The 22539-nt window shown below is 46.0% G+C and overlaps 1 protein-coding gene across 7 annotated transcripts in view; it reads left to right on the top strand.

Moving 5' to 3' along the window:
* Positions 1-22539, top strand: part of ZFHX3 (zinc finger homeobox 3) — a 718852-nt gene that overhangs the window by 534402 nt on the left and 161911 nt on the right. The gene's annotated exons all lie outside the window — the stretch shown is intronic.

Here is a 22539-nt window from a genome sequence, read left to right as displayed (position 1 = left end):
GTTTGGCAGCATGGCCGCTATGTAATGTACGGAGCCAACTGCTTCCGGCTCCGTACTGTAAAGGATCTGCCAGGCACAGCTTCTTTATCAACGCCCATAGGTAATCAGTCTGCACCTGCTTCTAGGTCTGTGAGACTGACTCCATCTTCCACCACTCAGGATGGCAGGCTTAGGAGTGGGAGAGCCTATCGCAGCCTGGCCAGACGGAGCTAGCTCCCGCCCTCTGTCTATTTATAATGCTACCATGGTAGTGCCCCTCACCTTACCTCTTGAACCCCACCTCAAGTTGCCTGACCGGTTCTCAGGGGACCGGAAGACTTTTCTCTCCTTTCGGGAGAGTTGTAGGCTCTATTTTCGCTTAAAGCCCCACTCCTCAGGTTCTGAGAGCCAGCGGGTGGGTATAATTATGTCCTGGCTCCTGGAGCGGCCCCAAGAATGGGCCTTCTCCTTGGCTCCTGACACCCCTGAACTTTCCTCCGTTGATCTTTTCTTTTCTGCTCTCGGACTCATTTATGACGAGACTGACAAGACTGCAGAAAAAACAGAGAAGATCCAGCGATATGTGGTATGAATTGGAAAAATTCAATTTACACTTTATTCAGATGCAAGCAAACACAGCTTAGAAAAAACACCAGGAGAAATGACAAGGTGGTAAATAATGGCAGTAAAAAAGCCTACGCGTTTCAAGCACTGGCTGTGCTCTTAATCATGGCTAGATCAAGGCCAACTGGAGGTTTCCTCCCATTCCCTTTTCCCTTCATTACCACTGACAAGACTGCCTTTGCCGAGAGTCAGCTGGTGACCTTACGTCAGGGTAAGAGACCTGTTGAGGAGTATTGTTCTGACTTTAGGAAGTGGTGCGTAGCTTCTCGGTGGAATGACCCTGCCTTAAGGTGCCAGTTTAGGTAGGGCCTGTCGAACGCCCTGAAAGACCTGCTAGTTAGCTACCCCTCTTCTGACTCCCTAGACCAGGTTATGGCTTTAGCGGTACGTCTTGGTGTTTTCTCCTCTGACTCCCCCATGATTCCTCCCGAGGTTCCGTTGCTTCGTTCTTCCACGGAAGACTCGGAGGTACCTATGCAACTCGGGGCCTCCGTGTCCCCCCAACAACGTAGAGAGTTCCGCAGGAAGAATGGTCTCTGCTTCTACTGTGGGGATGACAAGCATCAAGTGAACAACTGTCCTGGGCGTAAGAATAAGCAGCCAGAGGAACTTCCGTGCCTAAGTGATCATCCGGGAGGTCACTTGGGCGCACAGGTATTTCCCATAAATATGAAACGTAATAAAATCTTGCTTCCCTTTCAGGTCTCTTTTGGTGGTAGGTCTGCTACCGGCAGTGCCTTCGTGGATTCAGGGTCTTCTGCTAATATCATGTCTGTGGAATTTGCTATGTCTCTATCTATGCCTTTGATTGATTTGCCTAAACCTGTCCCGGTAGTGGGTATCGACTCCACTCCTCTTGCTAATGGTTATTTTACACATCATACCCCTGTTTTTGAACTCCTTGTTGGCTCCATGCATTTGGAGCAGTGCTCTGTACTGTTAATGCAGGGATTATCGTCCGATTTGGTTTTAGGCCTTCCCTGGTTGCAGTTGCATAATCCCACGTTTGACTGGAATACTGGGGATCTTACCAAATGGGGTAATGAATGCTTGACGTCATGTTTTTCTGTTAATTCTATTTCTCCCCCTGAGGAGGTGAACACGCTACCTGAGTTTGTTCAGGACTTCGCTGATGTTTTCTCTAAGGAGGCCTCCGAAGTGTTACCCCCTCATAGAAAATACGATTGCGCTATCGAATTGGTACCAGGAGCTAAGCTCGCTAAGGGTAGGATATTTAATCTCTCTTGTCCCGAACGTGAAGCCATGAGAGAGTATATCCAGGAATGCCTGGCAAAGGGTTACATTCGCCCCTCTACTTCTCCGGTAGGTGCTGGCTTCTTCTTCGTTGGGAAAAAGGATGGTGGTCTTAGGCCATGCATTGACTACCGAAACTTGAATAAGGTCACTGTGAGGAACCAGTATCCCCTTCCTTTGATTCCTGATCTCTTTAATCAGGTTCAGGGGGCCCAATGGTTCTCTAAGTTTGATCTGCGGGGGGCTTATAACCTTATCCGCATCAAAGAGGGGGATGAGTGGAAGACTGCGTTTAACACGCCCGAAGGTCATTTCGAATACCTCGTCATGCCCTTTGGGTTGTGTAATGCTCCCGCGGTCTTCCAGAATTTCATAAATGAGATTTTAAGAGACTACCTGGGGGTATTTCTTGTAGTGTACCTTGATGACATACTTGTGTTTTCCAAGGACTGGTCCTCCCACATTGAGCATGTCAGGAAGGTGCTCCAGGTCCTTCGGGAAAACAAACTGTTTGCGAAGACTGAAAAATGTGTGTTTGGGGTGCAGGAGATACCATTTTTGGGTCAAATCCTCACTCCTCATGAATTCCGCATGGACCCCGCCAAGGTCCAGGCTGTGGCGGAATGTGTCCAACCTGCCTCCCTGAAGGCGTTACAGTGCTTCCTGGGGTTCGCTAATTATTACAGGAGATTTATTGCTAACTTCTCGGTCATCGCTAAGCCTCTTACGGATCTCACTCGCAAAGGTGCTGATCTCCTCCACTGGCCTCCTGAGGCTGTCCAGGCTTTTGAGGTCCTTAAGAAGTGCTTTATCTCGGCCCCAGTGCTGGTTCAGCCCAACCAAATGGAGCCGTTTATCGTGGAGGTTGACGCGTCCGAGGTGGGAGTGGGGGCTGTCTTGTCCCAGGGTACCAGGTCCCTCATCCATCTCCGTCCCTGTGCCTACTTCTCCAGGAAGTTTTCGCCCACTGAGAGTAACTATGATATTGGCAACCGCGAACTCTTTGCCATTAAATGGGCATTTGAAGAGTGGCGCCACTTCCTGGAGGGGGCTAGGCACCAGGTAATGGTCCTTACCGACCACAAGAATCTGGTTTTCCTAGAATCGGCCCGGAGGCTAAACCCGAGACAAGCTCGATGGGCGTTATTTTTTACCAGATTCAACTTTTTGGTTACCTATAGGGCTGGGTCTAAAAATATGAAGGCTGATGCACTGTCGCGTAGCTTTATGGCCAGCCCTCCTTCGGAGGAAGATCCTGCTTGTATTTTGCCTCCAAGTATAATGATTTCCTCTATTGATTCTGATTTAGTCTCTGAGATTGCGGCTGATCAAGGTTCAGCTCCCGGGAACCCTCCTGAGAACAAGCTGTTTGTTCCCCTGCAATTCCGGCTAAGGGTACTTAGGGAAAATCATGACTCCGCACTATCTGGTCATCCAGGCATCCTGGGTACCAAGCACCTCATTGGCAGAAACTATTGGTGGCCTGGGTTGCCTAAAGATGTTAAGGCCTACGTCGCCGCTTGTGAGGTTTGTGCTAGGTCCAAGACTCCCAGGTCCCGACCAGCGGGCTTACTACGTTCTTTGCCCATTCCCCAGAGACCTTGGACCCATATCTCCATGGATTTTATCACCGATTTGCCTCCATCTCAAGGCAAGTCGGTGGGGTGGGTTGTAGTAGACCGCTTCAGTAAGATGTGCCACTTTGTGCCCCTCAAGAAACTACCCAATGCTAAGACGTTAGCTACCTTGTTTGTCAAACACATCCTGCGTCTCCATGGGGTCCCTGTCAATATTGTTTCTGACAGAGGGGTACAATTTGTTTCATTGTTTTGGAGAACCTTCTGTAAAAAGTTGGAGATTGATCTGTCCTTCTCTTCTGCCTTCCATCCTGAAACTAATGGCCAAACTGAGAGGACTAATCAGTCTCTAGAACAATATTTAAGGTGTTTTATCTCTGACTGTCAATATGATTGGGTCTCATTCATTCCCCTCGCTGAATTTTCCCTTAATAACCGGGTCAGTAACTCGTCAGGGGTCTCCCCCTTTTTCTGTAATTTTGGGTTTAATCCACGGTTCTCCTCCGTTTCACCTGATAGTTCCAACAATCCCGAGGTAGAAGTCGTTCATCGGGAACTGTGCACAGTCTGGGCCCAGGTTCAGAAGAACCTAGAGGCGTCCCAGAGCATACAAAAAACTCAGGCAGATAGAAGACGTTCTGCTAACCCCTTGTTTATGGTCGGGGATCTGGTGTGGCTATCGTCAAAAAATTTGCGCCTGAAAGTCCCGTCCAAGAAGTTTGCTCCCTGGTTTATAGGGCCGTACAAGGTCATTGAAGTCCTCAATCCTGTCTCCTTCCGACTGGAGTTGCCCCCATCTTTTCGAGTACACGACGTGTTTCATGCCTCCCTCCTTAAACGCTGCTCCCCGTCCTTGGCTCCCTCGAGGAAACCTCCGGTCCCTGTTCTCACCTCTGAGGGGGTAGAATTCGAGGTGGCCAAGATTGTGGACAGCAGGATGGTCCAAGGCTCCCTCCAGTACCTGGTCCATTGGAGAGGATACGGGCCTGAGGAGAGGATGTGGGTTCCCGCCCGGGATGTTCACGCTGGGATATTGGTCAGGAGGTTCCACCTTCGTTTCCCCAATAAACCAGGTCCACTTAGAAAGGGTCCGGTGGCCCCTCATAAAAGGGGGGGTGGTACTGTAAAGGATCTGCCAGGCACAGCTTCTTTATCAACGCCCATAGGTAATCAGTCTGCACCTGCTTCTAGGTCTGTGAGACTGACTCCATCTTCCACCACTCAGGATGGCAGGCTTAGGAGTGGGAGAGCCTATCGCAGCCTGGCCAGACGGAGCTAGCTCCCGCCCTCTGTCTATTTATACCTGCCTTTCCTGTTCCTCCTTGCTTGTGAATCTTCTCTGTTGGTTTCCTGGCCCTGCTGCAGCTTCTTGTACTATTTGTCCCTGCTTCGTATTGACCCTGGCTTGCTGACTACTCTCCTGCTCTGCGTTTGGTACCTCGTGCTCTCCTGGTTTGACTCGGCTTGTTCACTACTCTCCTGCTCTGCGTTTGGCACCTCGTACTCTCCTGGTTTGACTCGGCTCGTTTACTACTCTTGTTGCCATGGGCAACTGCCCCGTTTCCCTTAGGTTCTGTGTTCCCTTGTCTGTTTGTCTGTCGTGCACTTATTGAGTGTAGGGACCGTCGCCCAGTTGTACCCCGTCGCCTAGGGCGGGTCGTTGCAAGTAGGCAGGGACTGAGTGGCGGGTAGATTAGGGCTCACTTGTCTGTTTCCCTACCCCCATCATTACACGTACATTGCATACTGTGCAATAACATCCGGTGCCCGCAGGCAACCGTAGCAGCTGATCGGTGCGGGGTCCTGGTGCCGGACTTGGAAAAATTTCTAAACTTCTGTTTTCACTTTTCATTATGGGATATCTTGGGCAGAATGATGGGGAAAAACTTGAATTATTTTTTTTTTTAGCACATGGCCTCAATGTGAAAAAAGTGAAAGAGTCTGAAGACTTTCTGAATGCATTGTATGTTCAATCAAACCTAAAATTGCATCATTACAGCGACTCACGGGCTTCGATGTTTACTTATGGGAAAAAGGTTGCAAGGAACTTTGTGAACATCACAGAACATTTAACCATATTGTTTTTTGTGATTTTTTGTATAAGGTTGCTTGTAAGTTTATTTCAAATCGGGAAACATTTAAGTCGCTCGTGAGTCATGGTAATCGTAAGGCTTTACCATGATTCACAGGCAACTCTGTTTCGCCATGGAGCCCTACTATTGAGCTCTAACTCTGTGCACACAAGAGTATACAGTTTCATGCAAAAACCGTATATTCATATCCATGGGTGGGAATGGATGCCACCTTGTGAGATGTGGAACCTTGTGGAATCCGAACTTGTCTTTGGCCCTAAATATACACCTTATGCACATTGTCATAATCTTTTTGCGTGGACAGAGCCTTTAAAAAATTAAACCACACTTGAAATAAACCCTGAAATTGCTTTATTTCTGATAGGTAATCCAGTTTGCATAAAAACCTGATTAAGACTAGGGCTACTCACATTTGGCTTCTCCAACTCACTGAAAAACTGCGGCATTACCGCGACCTTAGTATTGCCCTATGGGAAAAATGGCCGCAATCAACCTTCCGACCATCACAACAAATCTGACTGGATGACAACTGATAGGTTGCTTTGCGATAATGCTGGGATTTTACTGCGGCTTGCGGGCAACCAGATTTCGCCAGATAACCCTAGCCTTAAGCCTGATATGACTGTGCAGGTAGACCACCAATAAACTATTATGTTATTTAGTGTTTTAGTTACTATTTAAGTACTGTAACTACAATAGTATATTCTGAATTTTTATTGAAAAATGGGACATGCCCACAATTTACAGCTATATATACACACAGTGAAACCTCTCCAAAAGACCACCACTTTGGGAGTACCATCCCCTTATCCCAACCAGATTTCCTGAGACAGATTTTCTGTTCCGCCATTTATTACGCTTACTGCCCATCTTCTTTGAGAAGACCACCCCCCCTAGAAGACCACTTTTCAATGTCAATTTTGGGTGGTTGTCTCAAAGTATTTTTGCTGTACATGATCGTTTCTATGCTGTGGCATCTGTAACTGTGGACAGATGTGTACACATGTTAGCTCGTCTTTGTTTTCACAACTTGCTGCTGTAATATACAGGTGCAGAATGTGTGTCACACAAGTCTGTATTTTCTGAACAGCACAGGCAGTGCTCGTCTATTCTTGGCTACAGCATGAACATGTGTGTGCGTAATATTTACATTTTCGTTCCAAATTTTGTAAGGATCCAAGTGAAACTGATTTGCAGTCTTGGATCCAAGTCTGCTCACAGACATATACAACTTGCAGAGGGAGAGCTGCCAAACATAGCACAGACACAGCTTTGTGACTTTTTAGGGTCACCAGAAAAAAAAAAAGGAACGGAAGCAGCAGTGAGATACTGGAAGATATAAAAGAGCAATTCCACTTAAATTGCACAATCTGCATAAATTTTGCAGGGGACTAAAACAAACGACAAGAGCCCTTGTATTATTTTAACTAGGATGGAAAAATCAATTAGAAATACAATGGAGCAGAATGATTCAGGGATCCAGCGAACTATCAATTGACCTTAGTAGAACCACCAAAATTCCAGTAGCAAGTTATTTTTTCCAACAAATTGGCGATAAAATTATTTGTCTTTTTCTTTTTCTACTACCTTGTATTCAAGTGGTACCTTTTACTGGTTCTTATCTTAAACTTCTTTGTTAAACTTCAGTGGCCTAATTCTACTCCTGTACTTTGGTTGAAAAGTGCATCTTAGGGACCTTTTATATAATGTAAGGGCCTGTTCACATCTATGTTGGAGGCTCCGTTAGGGGCCTCAGCTGCAGATCCGGCCAAAAATGCCGGGAAAAAAATATTGCATCATGATGCACTATTGTTTCCGGTAAAACCATGGACACCCCGGTGGTGTCGGTCATACAACGGAAAAACAAAAACACCGCTCGTACTTTAGTTGTTTTGCTCGTCTGACGGAGCAGAACAAGGGAACGATCAACGCAGGTGTGAACCTGCCCTAACTTTCTAATTGGAATATGTAGTAAACATAGCACTTTAAAGTATGGTATCAAACATAAATTAAGGTAAAGGAAGAGCCTCTGAAACATTACATAAGATTTTAAGCTTGAATTGACTTAAGTTTTTTTTCTACTCCCTGTCATGTTTAAGTGGAGCTGTAAATCCATAACCTAAAAAGTATATCTATATTCTGAGGACACCTGCAAGAAACAGGTAATCATTTTATTACTTAAACTGCTGTAGGCTAAGAAGTAAGCGCCTTTGCACACATGAGGACTCAGTGCCTTTGTGAATGAGCCTTACTACGCATGTACTGTCATATTGTGACACAATGAATGTACAATCTGGTATTTGTTGTCCCATCAGCCATTTAGTAGCGTTTGTAGTGAATGCCATAGGACATTTATAGATTCACACCTCCCATAGACTCAAACTGCACTCGGGCAGAACTAGTTTGCTCTCTGTCTCAAGTGTGTTCCTCTGAAGAAGTGTTCTTGACTTGACTTGCAATCCATAACAAGGCGGACAATTGGACAGCAATAGCAATAAGTGAAAGGGCAGCCTGAGACATGCCAGCATGGAATTAAAGAGGATGCTGGAGGGCTCTCTTCTTGTACGGTGCCTTTGTGAAGCCAAGAGGCAAAGAGCCTTTAATCCAGCCACTGCACAATAATATTATGAATATGGACTGAAACTATCCGCAATGTTTTTTTTTCATTAGCACGGAACATTGTAGTTGAGCTGGTATTGAAAGGTAACCAATATTAGACAGCAATTGACATTTACAAAGGATTATGGGGCACACTTAGTCACCCTTTGTAATTTTGACCATTCCAGTGGTCTCAATTTAAAATCAAAGCTAAGGTTCAGCCAGTTAGTCTGACCTCGGCATAGAAAAGAGATGAGAACAGGACAAGTGTAGCGCTTCTTTCAGTTTCAGGCACAGTTTTGGCTAGATTCACTCATGTCATAAATCTACGACATATACATTGATTTTTATTTTTTTTCCAACACAGCTTGACAATCGTCCTTTCTTTTATAACTGCATTAACCTTTCAAAGATGTTTGCATAGCAAATAATACACAGTAAATTGAGAAGTAGCGAAAGAGAAAAATGATTTGAAGATCCTCAGTGACGCTGACTGTCTAAACTTTGTTGGTTTGAGTACACAAAGTATTCACTGTGAAGAGCGTCATATTCTAAATGCCCTAACAGGACATTATTGAGTGATTACTACTAACATTATAAGTAGAGATGAGCGAACTTATCAAAAGTTCGGTTCGGCTAGTTCGCCGAATTTCACAAAAAAGTTCGGTTCGGACCGAACTAGTTCTGACCGAACCTGTCACTTACGTGCGCCGAGCATGCTACTGTCCAGGGTGCTGATAGAGTTAATGGGCTGCACTAACTCTTTCAGCAACCTTCACAGTACATGCTCGGCGCGCGGAAAATACCATTTAAATGTAATAAAAAAATAAAAATTATACGTTCGTACTTACTTTCCTCCTGTCCGGCCTCCAGCGATGACGTTTCATCCCTTTCGCCGCTGCAGCCAATCACAGGCTGTAGTGGCGGTCACGTACGTCAGGATGACGCTTCATCCCACGTGACCGCCTCTGCAGCCAATCACAGGCTGCAGCGGCGACATGAATGAAACGTCATCGCTGGAGGCCGGACAGGAGGAAAGTAAGTATGAACGTATTATTATTATTTTTTGGCATGTATGTATGTTGGCATGTATGTATGTATGTATATCTGTGCATGTATGTTTGCATGTATGTTGGCATGTATGTATATATGTGCATGTTTGTATGTATATTTGCATGTATGTATGTATGTATGTATGTTTGCATGTATGTATTTTTGCATGTATGTTGTCATGTATGTATGTATGTATGTTGTCATGTATGTATATATGTGCATGTGTGTATGTATATTTGTATGTATGTATGTTTGCATGTATGTTTGCATGAATGTATGTTTGCATGTATGTATGCATGTTTGTATGTATATTTGCATGTGTGTATATATATATATGTATGTATGTATGTTGTCATGTATGTATGTATGTATATATGTGCATGTATGTTGGCATGTATGTGCATGTGTGTATGTATGTATGTATATTTGCATGTATGTATGTTGTCATGTATGTATGTATATATGTGCATGTATGTTTGCATGTATGTTGGCATGTATGTATACATGTGCATGTTTGTATGTATATTTGCATGTATATATGTTTGCATGTGTGTATGTATGTTTGCATGTATGTATGTTTGCATGTATGTATGTTGTCATGTATGTTTGTATGTATGTTGTCATGTATGTATGTATATATGTGCATGTATGTATGTTTGCATGTTTTTATTTTTGCATGTATGTTTGCATGTATGTTTATATATATATATGTGCATGTATTTATGTTTGCATGTATATTTGTGCATGCTTGTATATATGTATTATGTATCTTTGCATGTTTGTTTGTATGTATGTTTTCATGTGTGTGTGTGTATGCATGTATGTATGATAGTTTGCATGTATATATGTGTGTATGTTTGCATGTATGTATATTTGCATGTATATATGTGCATGCTTGTATATATGTATGTATGTATGTTTGTATATATGTATGTATATTTGTATATATGTATGTATGTATGGCCATGTATGATACTGTCTGCTGGCGCCCTGTATCTAAGTCAACTTCACGGCAGGCTTCTATACATGGTATAACAGTCAGTATCACACATTAAACTGAATCTAAGCCTACGACATGTTTTATTTCATTATTTTATTTTTTTACAGGTTTGGTGTTTGGACTACGTCGGTTTCGAGGACTACTTCGATGACGTTTTTTTTTCTACAATAAAATGGTTAATGAGGGTTGTGTTGGGGGTGCTTTATTTCAATAAAATATTTTATCTATATCTTTGTCTTTTTCTTTTCAAATTTTATTATTACCACTTTAGTAATGGCCGCTGTCTGAGTGACAACATCCATTACTAATGCGAGGCTTAGTGTTAGCCGGTGCAGAGGCTAACACTAACCACCATTATTACCCCGGTACCCAAAACCACCAGGGGTGCCGGGAAGAGCCAGGTACGATCCAGTACCCGACCATCTGTTGTGATGGTCGGGCTCTGGGGCGGCCGCAGGCTGGTATTATGAGGCTGGGAAGGGCCAAAAACAGTGGACCTTCCCACCCTTGTAATGCTAGGCTGCTGCTGCTGTGTTGTATCTGGCTGGTTATAAAAGTGGGGGGGACCCCACGTCATTTTTTTAAATTATTTATTTATTTAAATTTTTTTTTTTTAAAAAGACATGGGGTTCCACCCAATTTATCATAACCAGCCACATACAACACAGTGTTATTAGCCTGGGAATGGACAAAACCAGTGGCCCTTCCCACCCATGTAATGCCAGACTGCTGCGGCCTTGTATATGGCTGGTTATTAAAAATGTGGGGGACCCGTCTATTGCTAAATTTGTTAAATTCCAAAAAAAAAACGACGTGGGGGTCCCCCCCATTTTTATAACCAGCCCGATACAACACAGCAGCAGCAGCCTAGCATTACAAGGGTGGGAAGGTCCACTGATTTTGGCCCTTCCCAGCCTCATAATACCAGCCTACGGCCGCCCCAGTACCCGACCATCACAACAGATGGTCGGGTACTGGATCGTACCAAGCTCTTCCCGGCACCCCTGGTGGTGGTGGGTACCGGGGTAATAATGGGTGGTTAGTGCTAGCCTCTGCACCGGCTAACACTAAGTACCGCCTTAATAATGGACGCTGTCAATCAGCCAACTGCCATTATCTAGGCACTAATAAAGTTTGAAAAAAAAACACAAAGACAATTCTTTTTTATTGAAATAAGAAATCCCCAACAAAACCCTCGTTAACCATTTTATTAAAATTTGAAAAAACGCAGATCTACGCAGTAGTCCAACGAATCGTAGATGTAGTCCAATCGGTACATCAAAATCTGCAACAACATAAAAAAACAGTTATCAATGTGAACAATACCAATACTTCTACTCTCCTACACACACATATATACACGCACACACACACAAACAACCATACACAGACACACATATATACACAAACACAACAAGATATACACACACACATAAACAGACAAACACATATACACGAACTCACACATATCCAAACACACACACACACACAGTTATACACACATACACGAACACATATACACAAACACATATACAAACAAAAACACACATACCCAAACACACATATACACAAACACATATACACAAACACACCCATATATACACACAAACACACACCCATATACACACATATACACATATACAAAAACACACACAAACATCTACACACAAACATATACACAAATACACCCATATATACACAAACATATACACAAAACACATATACACAAACACACCCATATATACACACACACATATAAAAACAAAAACAGACAAAGTCACATACCCAAACACACATATATACACAAACACACATACACAAACACAGTTTCTTTTAAATGCTGCTGGGGAACCCGCTCGATCCACTATATAAGGCTGCGCTACAGTGCAGCATTTAAAAGAAACAGGATCCTGACCTGTCCATAGAGTTTAAGGCAGCACAGAGTATTTCAGGAGATGAGCGTGCAGATTCAGTGCTGCTGCGAACTCTGCTCTTACCATTACGTAGCTCTCAGTCTGTTACCTCTCCTCCACTCCTGTCCTCCAGAACACCTTCACATGATTGGCAAGTCACCACGTAATGGTAAGAGCAGAGTTCACAGCAGCACAGAGTATTTCAGGAGATGAGCGTGCGGATCTTGTGCGGGGTGGTGACTTGCCAATCATGTGAAGGTGTTATTGAGGACAGGAGTGGAGGAGAGGTAACAGACTGAGCTACGTAATGGTAAGAGCAGAGTTCACAGCAGCACTGAATCTGCACGCTCCTCTCCTGAAATACTCTGTGCTGCTGTGAACTCTGTTCTTACCATTACGTAGCTCAGTCTGTTACATCTCCTCCACTCCTGTCCTCTATAACACGTTCACATGATTGGCAAGTCACCACCACGCACAAGATCCGCACGCTCATCTCCTGAAATACTCTGTGCTGCTGTGAACTCTGCTCTTACCATTACGTGGTGACTTGGCAATCATGTGAAGGTGTTCTTGAGGACAGGAGTGGAGGAGAGATAACAGACTGAGAGCTACGTAATGGTAAGAGCAGAGTTCACAACAGCACTGAATCTGCACGCTCATCTCCTGAAATACTCTGTGCTGCCTTAAACTCTGTGGACAGGTCAGGATCCTGTTTCTTTTAAATGCTGCACTGTAGCGTAGCCTTATATAGTGGATCGAGCGGGTTCCCTAGCAGCATTTAAAAGAAACAGGATCCTGACCTGTCCACAGAGTTTAAGGCAGCACAGAGTATTTCAGGAGATGAGCACGGGCAGCCGTTCGTTTTTCCGAGCCGTGCTCCCATCATGCACACGACCGTAAAAACACCCGTTATTGCGGGTCGTAATTACGACCCGCAATAACGGGCTCATAGACTTCTGTTACCCACGGGTACCTTTCCGTATTCTCACGGGAAGGTGCCCGTGCCGTTAAAAAAATAGAACATGTTCTATTTTTCTATTTTACGGGCCGTGCTGCTATAATTATAATGACAGCACGGTTCGCAAAAGCGGCCGGCTGCCCGTGGCCGGCCGGCCGTGCTCGTAGTTACGAGTCGTAATTACGAGCACGGCCCGTAAAATAAAAAAATAGAACATGTTCTATCTTTTTAACGGCACGGGCACCTTCCCGTGAGAAAACGGGAAGGTACCCGTGGCTAACAGAAGTCTATGGGCCCGCTATTTCGGGTCGTAATTACGACCCGTGATAACGGGTGTTTTTATGGTCGACTCGTGTGCATGAGGCCCCGTAATGACGGGTGGCTACATGTGTGCACCCATCATTACGGCAGCGTTGCTAGGTGACGTCAGTAAGGGTATGTGCACACACACTAATTACGTCCGTAATTGACGGACGTATTTCGGCCGCAAGTACCGGACCGAACACCCTGCAGGGAGCCGGGCTCCTAGCATCATATTTATGTACGATGCTAGGAGTCCCTGCCTCTCCGTGGAACTACTGTCCCGTACTGAAAACATGATTACAGTACGGGACAGTTGTCCTGCAGAGAGGCAGGGACTCCTAGCATCGTACATAAGTATGATGCTAGGAGCCCGGCTCCCTGCACTGTGTTCGGTCCGGTACTTGCGGCCGAAATACGTCCGTCATTTACGGACGTAATTAGTGTGTGTGCACATACACTAAATAGTCACTGTTCAGGGTGCTGAAAGAGTTAACTGATCGGCAGTAACTGTTTCAGTACCCTGGACAGTGACTACCGATCACAGTACCTGTAAAAAAAAAGACGTTCATACTTACCGAGAACTTTCTGCTTCCTCCAGTCCGGTCTCCTGGCCGTTGCCTTGGTGACGCGTCCCTCTCGACATCCGGCCCGACATTCCTTGATGACGATGCAGCCTTGTGAGCGCTGCAGCCAATCACAGGCTGCCGCGGCCTCTGCAGCCAATCACAGGCTGCAGAGGCCTCTGCAGCCAATCACAGGCTGCCGCGTCAGAAAAGGTCGGACTGGAGGAAGAAGAGGGACTCGTTAACAAGACAACGACCGGGTACGTATGAAATGCTTTTTATTTTATTTTTAATCAGCAGCCTCTTTTCTCTATCAGTGATTGATAGAGATAAGTGGCTGCCGATTTGTATAATGTTTTTGACCGGGTTCGGTCAAAACGGGTTCGGCCGAACCCGGTGAAGTTCGGATTCGCTGCGAACCGAACTTTACCGGAAGTTCGGACCGAAACCGGGTTCGGTTGTCCCGGTTCGCTCATCTCTAATTATAAGTATAGGTACCCCCAGACCCTATAGGGACCAGATTTAAACATTTACTCTATAATGAATGTAGCCCTTAAGATGGCCATACACATAAGATAAAAGTCATCAAATAACTAAAGCATGGATTAGGGATTTCCGACGGCCGATTCCTGCATGACTTGTCGTTCAAGTTTTTTTGTGTGACATTTGTCACTGAATGAATGTCTCTTCTTTTTAATATGTTTATAAATGACCTTGGAGAGGGTTTACAGAGTATAATTTCAGTATTTGTAGATGATGCTAAGCTCTGTAAAGTAATCAACACAGAGGAGGATAATGTAATACTACAGAGGGATTTGGGGAGGCTGGAGGTTTGGGCAGAGAAATGGAAAATTAAGTTTAATGTGGATAAATGTAAGGTTGTGCACTTGGGCTGAGGAAACAGATTTTACAATTATGCATTATATGGTAAAACACTGGGTAAAACTGGCACTGAAAAAGATTTGGGGATATTGGTGGACAGTACATTTACCTTTAGCAACCAGCACGAGGCAGCTGCTGCCAAGGCAAATAAAATCATGGCATGCATGAAAAGAGGCTTAGTTGCTCATGACAAGAACATAGTTTTGCCTCTATACAAATCACTAGTCAGACCACATATAGAATATTATGTACAATTTTGGGCACCTGTGTATAAGGAGGACATGGCTGAACTAGAACGGGTGTAAAGATGGGCGACCAAGGTAATTAAGGAATGTGCGGTTTGCTTTACCAAGAAAGTTGATTAAACTTGGGGCTATTCAGTTTAGAAAAAAAGACGGCTTAGGGGCCCATATTACTACATTGTACAAATATATAACTGGACAGTATATAGACAGATCTTTCTAATGATCTTTTTACACATAGGCCTGTAACAAGGACAAGGTGGCATCTACATCTAGAGGAGAAAAGGTTTCACCATCATCACAGTCGGGATTCTTTACTGTGAGAGCAGTGAGACTATGGAACTCTCTGCCACATGATGTTGTGAAGGTGGATTCTTTGAACAAGTTCAAGAAGGGCCTTGATGGGGGGGCGGGGCTTAGCCATGGCGGAGTGAGCGCGCGTTTCGGGGGAGCTCCGTGCAGTGGTGCCGCAGAATCCAGGCTTAGCCCGTCCTGAGTACCGGGAGATGCCAGGAAAACGTAGGGGACAAAGCTCTACACCCTCCCGCTCCTTGTCCCGATCTCAGACACGGAGTACAGGCATGGATCGCTTCCTCTCAGCGTCTCAGGCCGTTCCCGAAGTACTGGGTGTCATGGCGCCTGCAACACAGATAACAGACACGTGGAGAGCAGAGGATCGCATGAGCGCGGCTATGGCCGGGGCGCCTGGCATGCAGGGGCAGCTGGACAACCCACCGAGGCCTGCTTCACTCCTAGGACGCAGCAGTAATGAGGTACCGCCAGTATCCCCTATCATTTCCCTGTGTGCCTTGCCATCAACCACTGCCCCCAGGCCTGGTAGCTCTGAGGGCATCCCCCTTCAACCTGCCCTGCATGCAGACTTTCACTTACTCAGGGAACTAATACAAGCTCTCCCTACTAGACAAGACTTAGACTCCCTGGTGACCAGAATTGAACTATCCCACCAGCAAGATATAGCAGACTTGAGATGCGAGGTAGACAGGGTGGACATCAGGATTACTGCCACTGGCGGTGCGGTCGACGCTATTGACAGCAGGGTTCATGTATTGGAGCAGGCGGCCATTGTTAATAGAACACATATGCAGTCCCTTGCACTTCAACTGGATGATCAAGAAAACAGGGGCCGCAGAAATAATATTCGACTGAAGGGCCTCCCGGACTTAGGTCCCAGAGACGACCTCCCTAATAGAATTACTGCCATCTTTAACAAAGTTACTGACAGACCCCTGGAAGCGACATTCCTATTGGACCGCGTGCACAGAGTCTCGAGACCCGGTCCGATCGACCCTTCAAACCCGCGGGATGTGCTGTGTCGGTTGCACTATTACTCTGACAAGGATTTGATAATTAGAGGAGCCTGGTCGCATGGTCCGGTTTCGGTTGATGGAGGCAGGGTTGCGATTTATCCGGATGTATCGCCGCGGACACTTTACATGAGACGTCTACTGCATCCGCTGCTAGAAAAAATCAAAGCGGCGGGAGCCACTTATAGATGGGGACACCCATTTCACGTGGTCGTCAGAAGGGATGCTGCCTCCTTTATCCTGCGCCATTCCTCGGATTTAGAAGCCCTATTTCGATTTTTGCAAATTGCTCCGTTCCCGGTCCCGGATTGGCTGTCATTAGATCGGTCTGAACCGCCTCAACGTCGGCGTAATCGGCGCCCGAGTCAGCCACTCAGCAGATCTTCATTACTGGAATCAATAGGAACTCAGCCTGATCTCTCACAACGTTTACCGCCCGAGGCCTGATTGGTCTCCGGATCTAAGAGTTGTTATGCTGATGACATATCAATGGCTTCCTACGGCTACCGGGTTTCCTAAAGTACCAAATGGTTCTTCTTGTTTGCTCTTTATTTATCTTATTACCTACAGGTACTCTCTACATCCTACTGAAGAAGTGTCCATGCTCACGGGTCCTAGTGAGCAACTCCGCTACGTTTATTTCTCGCCCATGATTGATGGGACTTTCCTGGAAGAGGGTCGACACTTCTGATCCTTTGCTACCCACAGAACAGTAGATATACCCAGTCCTCTATATTGTCTACATCCTTTGTGCCTAACTTCTCCCTCCCCCCCCCCCCCTTTACCCCTAACATGGTGGTTTGCTGTGGTATACATGCCCCCCCCATTTCATTACTTAGAGCCCGTTTACGGTCACGCACATGAGGACAATCAGGGGGCGGTGTGTGTATTACTATGCTAACGTGACAGAATTTTTGCCTAGGGTCCTATTATATTACATGTTATGTTATATGTGCACTGTAACACTAGTTAAGGGGCTAACCCCTTTCATTGTAGTTTTTCATGTGGTCTACCGTGTTGTATATCCATATAGCGGCTGTTTATTTGTCCGGGGGGATACCACATGTTCTAGCCTTCTATTCATATCTCATATGCATATCTTAATGTTCTTATGGAAGGGGTTTCTGGTGATTATAATGGTTATATGTACTGCGGTATCCCCTACTAATCTTATGGCTCACCTTTTGGCGGGCATCGACTGTACCTGTCTGCTCTTCCCTTGTGCCTGCTTCTCACATTCCTCTTCTTCCCTTCCATCCCCTTTCTCTCCCCTTCCCTCTTTTTAGTTACTACAGACGAGGCGGCGGGTATTTTCATGTGGCGGGGCATCCGGGCAGGGTTATTGTACTGGCTGGCAGGAAGCTACGTTAGGTCATGCGGTGCCAGGCGAGGCCTGCTGGTTTATTGGCCCTCTATTAAGGACCCGGATAATATCTTGAGCTCGTAGTCCGCCGGTGGCCCTGCCCTGGTGTCCCTCTATATCTCGCTCTTAGGTGTCTCAGTAAAAAGGGAGAGTACTGTTTGTTGGGCCTTATTGTTGGGTCTGGTTATAAGAGATGTTCCGGCCTCCCTTGTCCTCCCCCTGGGGGGCATTGGACGAAAGTTGTATTGTTCATTTAATATGCTGCTCACTGTGCGGGGCTCCCCCTCCGCTTTGCTTTGGTTTTCCTTGTTCCTGTTGTATCACTAACTTTTTCTCCACAGGTCTTCTTGCCACGTAGGAGTTGGCCTCGGGGCCACCTTTTCTGTATATTTTCTTTTTCTTTTCTGTCTGATCTTTCACTTCTTCCTTCCTTGTCCTCCCTTCCCTCTACCCATTCCCGCCGGGGACATGGCCCATCATTCCCAGATAGACCTACGGATAGGCTCATTGAATGTTAAGGGCTTACATAGTCCTGGGAAGCGATCCATCCTGCTCAACATGCTGAAAGGCAGACAATTGCATGTAGCTTTCCTGCAGGAAACGCATTTGAGTGAACAGAAACCCTTTAAGTTATCCAACTTATGGTTTCCTCACTCATATCATAGCTTTTCTCCCGACCCGAAATCCAGAGGGACAAGTATACTTCTTTCCCGCTCTATCCCTTGGGAATACCTGGACGCTCGCAGTGATGGAATGGGGCGAATGCTTTTGGTCAAGGGTAGCATCGACTCACAGATTTATACCTTCGCCTCCTTCTATTTGCCTAATATGGGTCAGGGTACAGCATTGAGTGGTTTTTTAGACACATTGGAGGAGTTTGGGGAGGGTACCATTGTCCTAGGAGGTGACTTCAATGTAGCATTGGACCCAACCATGGATGTTTCATCAGGTTCATCATCAATCCCCCACTCCCAATTGCGTCGCATTAAACGAGCCCTCCATGATCACAACTTTGTAGACACGTGGCGCCTTCTTCATCCATCGGATAGGGACTTTTCCTTTTATTCCTCAGTACACGACATTTATTCCAGACTTGATTTGTTATTTATCAAGCACAGCGCTCTACCATCGCTACAAGCGGCTGACATTGACTCGATCTCTTTCTCAGACCATGCTCTTGTCACAATGTCTATTTCATTGCAATCTCCGTTATTGTTCCAATCCCAGTGGAAACTCAATCCCTCGCTTCTTAATGACTCCCTCGTCTCATCAGACGTTCAGCGAACGCTTGATGACTATTTCATCACAAACACAGCCGTTGACACGAACCCGAGGGTGCTATGGGAGGCACATAAATGCGTTGTTCGCGGCACTTTCATCAAACATGGAGCGCGATTGAAAAAAGAGCGCGCCGTGACTATCGTTCGGCTATTGTCGGAGATCAAAGCTCTAGAAGTCACACATAAGCGTACCCATGAAGTTGAATGTAGATCTGCATTAATTCAGAAACGGGAAGAGTTACGCACCATATTATTATCCAAAGCTAAAGCCACCCTCTCTAAATGTAAGCGCCATTTCTACGAGTATGGTAATAAATGCAGCAGATCGCTAGCTAGAGCCCTGCGGATCCAACAAGCGCGCACTTATGTCCCCTTTATTACATCCTCCCCCAACGTACGAGCCAACATGCCTCTGGATATAGCGGCACAGTTCCGTAACTTTTACGCTGCTCTTTACAACACCGACGCCACCAACCCGGCCACGGCATCAAACGACTTTCGTGCGCATATCCAATCCTATATTGCGGACTCAGGTCTGCCATTCCTGACAGAGGAGGTACTCACTGCCTTGGAAGAACCGATTAACATGACCGAACTAACTGATGCGCTCAAAAACTCGGCTGCGGGGAAGGCCCCGGGGCCTGACGGCTTCACGTTACCTTACTATAAGAAATTTATCTCCTGCATTGGGCCGCACTTGCTGGCATCCCTGAATTCTCTATCCTCCTCCTCATGCGTTCCATCAGACGCTCTTAGGGCCCATATAGCGGTGATTCCCAAACCGGGAAAAGACCCTTCTCAGTGTGCTAGCTACAGACCAATCTCACTGCTTAACGCAGACATTAAACTCTTTGCCAAGATATTGTCCATGCGTCTGGCCCCTCTGCTTGGTGGGATAATCCATCTTGACCAGGCGGGGTTCATGTTAGGACGTGAGGCCCGGGATAACACCACAAAGGCGATCAATCTCATATATAAATCCCAATTGTCTCGTGTACCACTTATGCTCCTGTCCACTGATGCTGAAAAAGCATTTGACAGGGTCAATTGGATTTACATGGAGGAAACACTTCTCCGACTCGGTTTAGGTCCTCAAATGATGGGATGGTTAATGTCATTGTACTCCTGCCCATCTGCCAGAGTCAGGGTGAACGGTATCCTTTCGGATGATTTTACAATCCATAATGGGACACGACAGGGCTGCCCTTTGTCCCCCTTGATCTTTGTCCTTACCCTGGAACCCTTCCTCAGACATGTTCGTGCAAATCAGGATATTAAGGGAATAGGAGAGGGATCCCGGGTCACTAAAGTGGCAGCGTACGCAGACGACCTGCTATTCTTTCTTACTAACCCCACCGTTTCCCTCCCGAATCTAATGCAGGAGTTTAGTCGATTTTCCAACCTCTCTAACTTTAAAATAAATTTCTCCAAATCCGAGGCCATGAATGTCTCCCTTCCCCCTTCCCTGCTGTCTTCATTGGAGCAATCTTTTAGTTTCAAATGGAACCCGGTGGCCCTTAAGTACCTGGGAGTGCGCATTCCTGCGGACCTCAAGGAGCTCTACAACTTAAACTTTCCAGGATTTCTCGCGGATGTGAAAGCAGATTGCGCCAGATGGACGGGGGGCACATTTACTTGGATGGGACGTTGCACGATCTTTAAGATGAATATACTTCCTCGTCTGCTGTACCTCTTCCAAGCCCTTCCTATAGCGGTCCCCCCTTCATTTTTCAAAGCGATTAATACCATTCAAAAGTCCTTTGTTTGGAATGGCAAACACCCACGTCTCAGTCGTGCGCTCCTATGCCGCTCCCGGGAGACGGGGGGATTAGCACTCCCTGACATTCGCTCGTACTACATTTCAACGCATCTGACGCGAGTGGTTGACTGGTGTAGGCACGCCCCCTTTAAGGCCTGGATAGGCCTTGAGCAAGGTTTCTCGGAGATTCCTTTAGAGACGATTCCTTGGTTGAAACAGGGACTTCCCACGCCCCTACACCGTCATCCCACGATAGGCCCCACGCTCCGTTGTTGTGCACTTCCAGTGGTCCGATCGAATCTCCTCCCTCTCTGCTCTCCCATGACTCCGATTCTGGGAAACCCTTCCTTTCCCTCTGGAGTGACAGATCCGGTGTTCAAGTCCTGGTCGTCGGCAGGGGTATTTAGGGCAGAACACTTCTTGAAGAACTCCGAGTGGCTCTCTCTCGCAGAGTTGACACGGATGCCTGACCTCCCCCCATTGGGTTATTGGCGTGTATTCCAACTCCGTCACTTCTACTCTTCATTGCCCTCTTCGGCCCTATTCCACGCCCCTAGATCTCAGCTGGAAACGATATGTGCCGAGGATGGGTCGGCGCGCCATACTCTGTCCACAATTTACCGTCTTCTACTAAACCCGCCGGACCTACCGACGCCTGGGTACATTTTGGAATGGGAGGCTGACTTGGGAATCACATTTACCACAAGCCAATGTTCCCGAATTCTTACCCTAGCTCATAAAACATCAATTAGCTCACGATATCAGGAGGCTAGCTTTAAGTTGCTCTCACGATGGTATAGGACCCCGGTCCGCCTTCATCGCATCTTCCCGACTGTCTCACCTCTCTGTTGGAGATGCGGTTTGGACAATGGTACCCTTCTACACACTTTCTGGTCATGCTCACGACTAACGGGATTTTGGGACGGGGTCAAAAGGGTGATCCTCAAGGTTACAGACGCTACCTGTAACATGGACGCGGCCTTCTTCCTCCTCCATCACTGTGACATTCCGGCTAACACATACAAACGCTCTCTCCTTCACTTTTTAGTGATGGCTGCACGACATTGTATCCCTTTACGCTGGAAGAAATCCTCTCCGCCGTCGCTGTCTCTGTGGATCTCGAAGGTCAATGACCTTATGCATATGGAGGACCTAACCTCTTCCATTCACGATGCACACACTAGGTTCTGCCGCACGTGGGCCCCGTGGATCGTGTTTCAGGACTCCGACTTCTACACTGACATTCTTGGAAGTGTGGACACTGATGGATAGCTCGTGGGGTCCTGTTCGGGGGTGGTGGGGGTCTCCCCGGTGGGAGTTACTACTTCTCCTCCCCTTCTTGCTCTTTCACTTCATTCTGTACTTTTAACTAAATATGTCTTTCTTATGCATAGTGGGGAAGTTCATGTTTATACCTTAAAGATGACATATAATACTACCTCGTGGTAGGTTTACATTGTAAATTTCAAAAGCATACATCTTGGTTTTTTGCAAGTTGATATATTTTCCCACATGTACCTGCTGTATTGTGTATTCTGAAAATATGTGGCTGTTGTCACGAAAATAAAGAATTTCAAAAAAAAAAAAGAAGGGCCTTGATGCCTTTCTTGAAAAATATAATATTACAGATTATGAGTACTAGATTCTGGAGATGGGATGTTGATTTATTTTGATTTCAATATTCTGAGTCAGGGAGGGATTTTTACCCTAATGAGGCAATTGACATCAACCTCAGGGGGGCTTTGCCTTCCTCTAGATTAACACAGTAGGATT

The sequence above is a fragment of the Rhinoderma darwinii genome, chromosome 9, assembly GCF_050947455.1.
Source record: "Rhinoderma darwinii isolate aRhiDar2 chromosome 9, aRhiDar2.hap1, whole genome shotgun sequence".
Lineage (NCBI taxonomy): Eukaryota > Metazoa > Chordata > Amphibia > Anura > Rhinodermatidae > Rhinoderma > Rhinoderma darwinii.
Note: the sequence above shows the minus strand (reverse complement) of the source record. Positions and strands in the feature narration are given on the sequence as shown.